The following is a 6,449-nucleotide window of genomic DNA, read 5'->3' as shown; positions in this document are numbered from 1 at the left end:
CAATCAAACATCGATATTTTAAAACTCATGCTCCAATACCTCAAGAGCCCAAAAACTGAACTTAATGCTTATTACCATCATTTTCTTTCTAAAAATAGAGGTTTACGAACAATCAAACATCGATATTTCAAAACTCATGCTCCAATACCTCAAGAGTCCAAAAACTGAACTCAATGCCTATTACCATTTTTTTCCTCTTAAAAATGGCGGTTTACGAACAATCAAGTGTTGATATCCCAAAACTCATGCCACAACCCTTCCAATCGATCAGGCTTCGTCGAAGGAGATTGTCTAAACATTCGAGGGCGTCCAGAGTCTTGGGCTCGCGAGTTATTTACGTGGAAAATCGTAGAAGCGTGGCGATAGGACTCTTGGACGAATAAGAAAGAATAAAGAAGGGGGTCTGCGACCCGGGAGGAAATTCGCAGACGGTCTCACAGCGGCCGAGGGTGAAAAGTTTCTAATTTTTAGGAGGACGCGAGGGAGCGGGTACGGGCCATATGGTCCAGCACTCCCCAGGCGCCTCTTGTATCGTCGATCCTCCCGTCTACCACCTCTATCTTCTCCGCACCCTTCTCCTCCTCACCCTCGTCCTAGGGAAAATCGTGTCACTGCTGCCCCCTCGTCTTCAAAGCTTCCTCCAGACACCAATGCTACACTCTCGTAGTTGACGTACGATATAGTAAAATTGATAGTCTCGGGTAAAAAGAACAACAATCACGTGGATAACTGAAAATTTAACAGGAGTCCACGTTGTTTCGTTCGATCTCGTACGTCCATCTTCGTCCACCCAACTTGACAAAGTCGGGAAGGATTCGAAATCTGAGATGCATATTCAATACGCGGATGGACTAACGAGGCACGGCAGAGTTTCGAAGGTCTGAGGGCGTTTAAAGTCAGCAGAACGTCGGATGATAAAGCCTTGGGGGCTTCGGATGGGTATTCAGCATTCTTCGCGTATTTGGAAATACGTTGCAAAGGAGAAACTTGAGGTAGAGGTGGCTCAAAGTTCGCGTACTTGCACCAAGATGTTAATGGAACGTGATTTCCTCGATGTCGTAGCGATAGTTGAATTAAACAAAAATCGAAGGAGGTAGAATGGGTAAAAAATAATCTAAAAATGAGTGGAATCAATCGTGACCCCAGAAGCTTCCCTAGGGTTCGAGAAGATGGCGCGGCGAGCGCCGGTCCGCCATTTTATTTTTCGTTAAACGTTAAACTCCGTTCGCCAAATCAAGCCAAGAAACGAAATGTAAATGCAAGAAGAGGACCTCCGGTACCAGAGCAGGGTGAAAAGACGAGGCACAGCGAACGAGACCGTTTTACAGCCTAACTCGAATTATGCATAGCGTGGGAGAAACGCTGTCCAGTCGAAGAAACTTCAGATTCGTCGGTTGAGCAGTTGGGAAATTTTCGTCGACTATTTTACGAAACGAGGACGTTTTTCTTCTCGAAGCGTTCCCGTTCGGCGAACGCTCGTTTCTGAAACAGTCCGCTGCAGGCTCCTATCCGAATGCATGAGCGCGTGAAAGGGCTCTTTGTTTTCTCTATCGGCGTAATAAAGAGCCCATCGAACGATACAACTGCTCGCGAATACGCGAGGACATCGATACAAAGCGGCGCGATCCGCGTTGTTGGCCTTGGAACGATAAAGCTTTCGCGAAAAAAAAAAAGAGTGGAAATCGCACCTCCACTGTGTTTCTAATTCAATAGGTCCCGCAGAGTCTCTAACGACGAAATCCACTAGGCCATCATCGTTTGATTCGTTAAAAATTGTTCTAACAGTTTTACGATAACTTTTAGACGGGATATCTTAGCGAATAATATACAGTCAGTCCTGTAAGTATTCGTACCCTCTGTGTTTATTAATGGAATTTGTCGAAATTAAATGATAAGTTTGATGTTTCTAAATTAATTTTTCATTATAAATATTAGGTTGTTCCAAAAGTTTCTTTCGTTTTATTAATAAGTAATACATACACAATATTTTACGTCTAATGTTACATTATTGAATTGTGTACGATTCAGTTTGCTCCATTATTGTTACAACATCAACATCTAAGAAATTAGATTATTTATTTATATAAACACTGCCACACAAAATGATTGAGTGTAAATTACGAAACAAACTTTCGGGACAACCTAATATATGCACGAATAAACTTTGCATATATTAGGGGGGCCAGAAAGTAACGTCGTTTCTATTACATTAAATTCAAACAAATAAATTTATAATATTTATATTTAATCAATTACGTAATCGTCCTCATTGTTAATAATTTTCTGCCATCTAGTGTGCAAATTTTCATTACCTGACCGATAGGTACACTGATCGATGATCAATTGGTACACTGTGATAAATAATAAACAAGTATTTGCATTCGCAGAAGCGACATTACTTTCTAGTCCCCGTAATATATATACATTGGGTGTAGAATGCATTCGTACACCGATCAATTTCCCAATAAACTTTTGCGTGGAAAATGTAGTTCCGTAGTTGTCGTTTGTATTTCGAAAGTCTTCCAAGTACATACCGGCTCGTATCACTTTTCACGACATGATGAACACACACAATGGCGGGTCCAGGCGTACATATATGGTACTCGAAGTTAATTACTTTCAGGGACACTTTCCTTTTACGAATACTTCACGAAACGCGAATATTATTATTAGGTTGTTCGGAAAGTTTGTGCCAATTTCTAAGAAAAATTCAAAAACACGTGTGAATTTTAATATATATTTATTGAATTACATAGGTGCCATTTTGTTCCACAACCTTTCCACCCTTTAAAGGATGTATACATGTTATTTGTTTTCAACTACTTTGATATATTCAGACCTGTACCACCTACCAATAATCGACATGGACTTTCCGGATAACCCAATGTGTAATATACAGTGGGTGTAGAATGTATTCGTACACCGATCAATTTCCCAATAAACTTTTGCGTGGAAAATGTAGTTTCTTAACTTCTTTTTTATGATCAATGATATTTTACATATTCTCGGAAGTCTCTAAGATAGATATAGTCCAAACAACATTGACTAGTTAATATAATTTGTGAAATTAACAAAAAAACTGCGAAAAGTAGGTGAAAGTATAGGAGCAATTATTACTTGTACGATTCTTATGACGAACCATTTATAGTAGTCTGTAACGTGAATATATTAGTTTATTGGTCCGTACGAATTAGAAAATATCAAATTTCCAGTAAAGTATTATACTTTAAAAAAAGGCTGTAATAGAGGAATGGAAGAAGATCCCACTTCGAATAACTAATAATTTAGTTAATTTAATGCTTAGAAGAGTTGCAATAATTATAAAATCAAAAGGAAATCCCCCGAAGGAAGTATTATATACTTATAAATTAATGTAAATTTCTTTTTTTTTGTAATCAAGTTTTAAAAATTAAACAGTTGTGCGATTAGTTATTACTTCAACATTTCTATCGTTTAATTATTTTTTTCTTGTTAATTTCGCAACTTATATAAATAGCTATTTTTTTTTGTAATCTATCTATTCTAGAGATTTCCGAGAATATGTAGAATGTCATTGTTTATAAAAAAACAAGTTAATAATAAATTACAATTTTACATAGTTTTTTTTGGAAATTGAACGGTGTACGAATACTTTCTACACCCACTGTATATTTGTAGTGAAACATTTATTTGAAAACATCAAACCTATTGTTTAATTTAGACAAACTTCTTTAATAGACGTAGGAGGTACGAATATTTATGAGACTTGCTGTAGGTATACAAGGTGTCTCAGAATTCTGGACCACAAAGAGAAGCACAAGATCGACGAGAGCGAGTGAGAGTTGGAATGCATTGGCGCAACAGTGAAATATTACAGCGATCGAACGAATACTTAAGTTTCCAATGTCTGTGATTTTGTGACACCTTACTATACAGGGTGTTCCAAAGATGTTGTAACACCTTGAAAGGGGTGGTTCAGGAGGTGATTTCAAACAACTTTCTCCTTAGCGAAAATGTTGTACGAGGCTTCGTTAAGGAGATATTAAGCGAAAACACTGACAAATCAGAGCGCGAGTATACCGGTGGAGAGTCAGTAGTAGGCGTGGCTACGCGCTCTGATTGGACAGTGTTTTCCGTTAATATCTCCTCAACGAGGTCTCGGAGAACATTTTCGCTAAGGAAAAAGTTGTTTCAAATCACCTCCCGAACCACCTCTTTCAAGGTGTTACAACATTTTTGGGACCCTCTGTATATTGATTGGAGTTGGGGGCCTATTCCCCTCGCCCCGGTCCCCTCTACTTCATAGACACTCGACGACTTAACATACCACAGTAGAATCCAATCACAGTCATCCCCCATCTCTAATGTTATTTTCCAACATCCCTCTTATTATCCCAAGTTCTACCAAAATCGAATTCCTGGAGCCTATCTCCACGACAAGAAGCAACCGGAGCCAACAGCTGGCGTTATTTGCATACTTGGCCAGCTACAGATGTCGCACAGATTTGGACGAATATTCCACTGGCCAGGGCCCTTCGAAAAAGGTCCTACCAACCCCATACAGATGTTCCCAACCTCTTCCTCCTCTATCTACACATTGCCCCAGAGCAATGCTCCGAGAGAAATCAGTCTTCCCAAGCCGCGCAATACGTTCGCGCGATACCGACGCTATTAATCATCGGTCTGTACGATACGAAACCTCGAGAGCAACGACGGAATAACCCTTCCCCTTGCGAAAGTTCTGATCATTGAATTTGAATTGCCATCCAGAGGCAATCTCGCCAGGCTCCCCCTCGATTCTAATCGAATTCGATCGATACGTGGGGGTGCCGAGAAGGGAGGTCGTTCGACGGGTCGACGCCTAACGTGTTTCCAACGAAGGAAAGTAGACGGGCCGAGGTCGAAGAGTTCGTTGTTCTTCCATCGGTTCCGTACACTGGTTGGTCGACCTGATTGATGGCAACTCGCACGTCCAACAGCCTTCTCCGAGATCGTTGTTTTCCTTGGTCTAACACCGACGCTACGCCATAGATCTTCGCCGGGAACGTCCACTTTTTTTCTTTCCTCGTCCTCCACTCCTATTCTTCACCTTCCATCCTTCGCCCCGTGGCGTTCAACAAATTAATTCTCACCGTAATCCACGGCGCTGCCCGCGTACACGTACGCGAGACTCGAGGATTTCGCTCGGACGCGGCTTTTGGACGTCGCTTTCGCGTATCTTATTCCCGGGGTTATCGATTGCGTTTCTTGGACGGGGAGGGCATAATGACGCACGCTGACGGATATTTTCGACGCCGACTAGAGATAGAAAGAACCGACGGAAATCGGTGGAAGCTCGCATATACATGGGTCGCATATACATTGCTCGTTCATCCTGCCGATGGGCCTGAAGTTAGGGGTGGGTTTTTCCCCAAAAAACGACATTTTCGTATTTTATAGCCATTCACGCGGGAAAAAGACATCAAAACTGTGTGAGTCCGATGCCCTGGACTGTAGGACATGTAATCCACGCAGCGTGACAACGTCAATGTCTATGAAATTAGATTGTCTATTTATATAAACACGACCACATCAAATAACACTGTCCAACAAATTATAAACTTTTTTTTAATTCCGCGATATCCACTAGGTGATTCTTATAGGGTTCCTCGTCCTAAATACGAATCTGAAAGTGAAATTGCTCCATCACCCTTAGTTTTCGAGAAATTCGAGATTTTGTAAATACGGTCGATTATGAGAGGAAACGCAGTACTGCTTGAAAACTACGAACGCTAGAAAGTTCTATTTAGTCTTAAAAGATAGAGGAGTGTTTTCTAAATACGAAGACATATTCCTTTAGAATTATCTGCTCTTTTGAGTGCCTGTAAATGAACAGCGAATTTCAAAAAGGTGATGATGCGTGAATTTTTCACGAAATACTTTTGTATTTTTATGAAAAGTTATCCGTCCAGGTCGAATTTACTATGCATTATAGGATTCTGCAAACATTTCTGAAGAGAAAACCATCCGCGGTAAATGTTGGAACGTTTTCTAGTTCGTACAGATCCAGAAAATATTAATTTAGAACGCACTAATTCTGTTTACCGGCGCGTAGGCTTCGCTCGCTTTATATCGGTGAATCAGGGTCGTCGTCATGCGTTCTGCACAATCGTCGACACGTGCTTGAATAATAACCATCAAATTCTCGTAACTTCGTTAAAATTCGCCCCACATTGACGAATAGAAAACCATTTTAAAGCTTAATGTTTCTACTTTTCGATACTTTAATCTTTTATTTAAGTTAGTGTTTGGGGGATAAACTCTGCTCTAAAGAGAGATTTTTTATAGGTAGCGGTTTTCATTAATAATTAACAACCAAATATTCAATTATAGATTGAATTAATTGTTAAATAATTCAATTTAGATTTAAATAAAGTTTGCTCAATACCAAATTAGCAAAAGTCGAATAATTGAAGATACAAAAACGGGAA

General features: G+C 40.1%; 1 protein-coding gene across 1 annotated transcript in view; it reads left to right on the top strand.

Annotated features, from left to right (window-relative positions):
• Positions 1–6,449, top strand: part of LOC128877203 (uncharacterized) — a 99,393-nt gene that overhangs the window by 47,236 nt on the left and 45,708 nt on the right. The window lies entirely within an intron of this gene.

The sequence above is a fragment of the Hylaeus volcanicus genome, chromosome 5 (genome assembly GCF_026283585.1).
Source record: "Hylaeus volcanicus isolate JK05 chromosome 5, UHH_iyHylVolc1.0_haploid, whole genome shotgun sequence".
In the NCBI taxonomy this organism is placed as follows: domain Eukaryota; kingdom Metazoa; phylum Arthropoda; class Insecta; order Hymenoptera; family Colletidae; genus Hylaeus; species Hylaeus volcanicus.
This window is presented reverse-complemented; position numbering and strand designations above follow the sequence as displayed.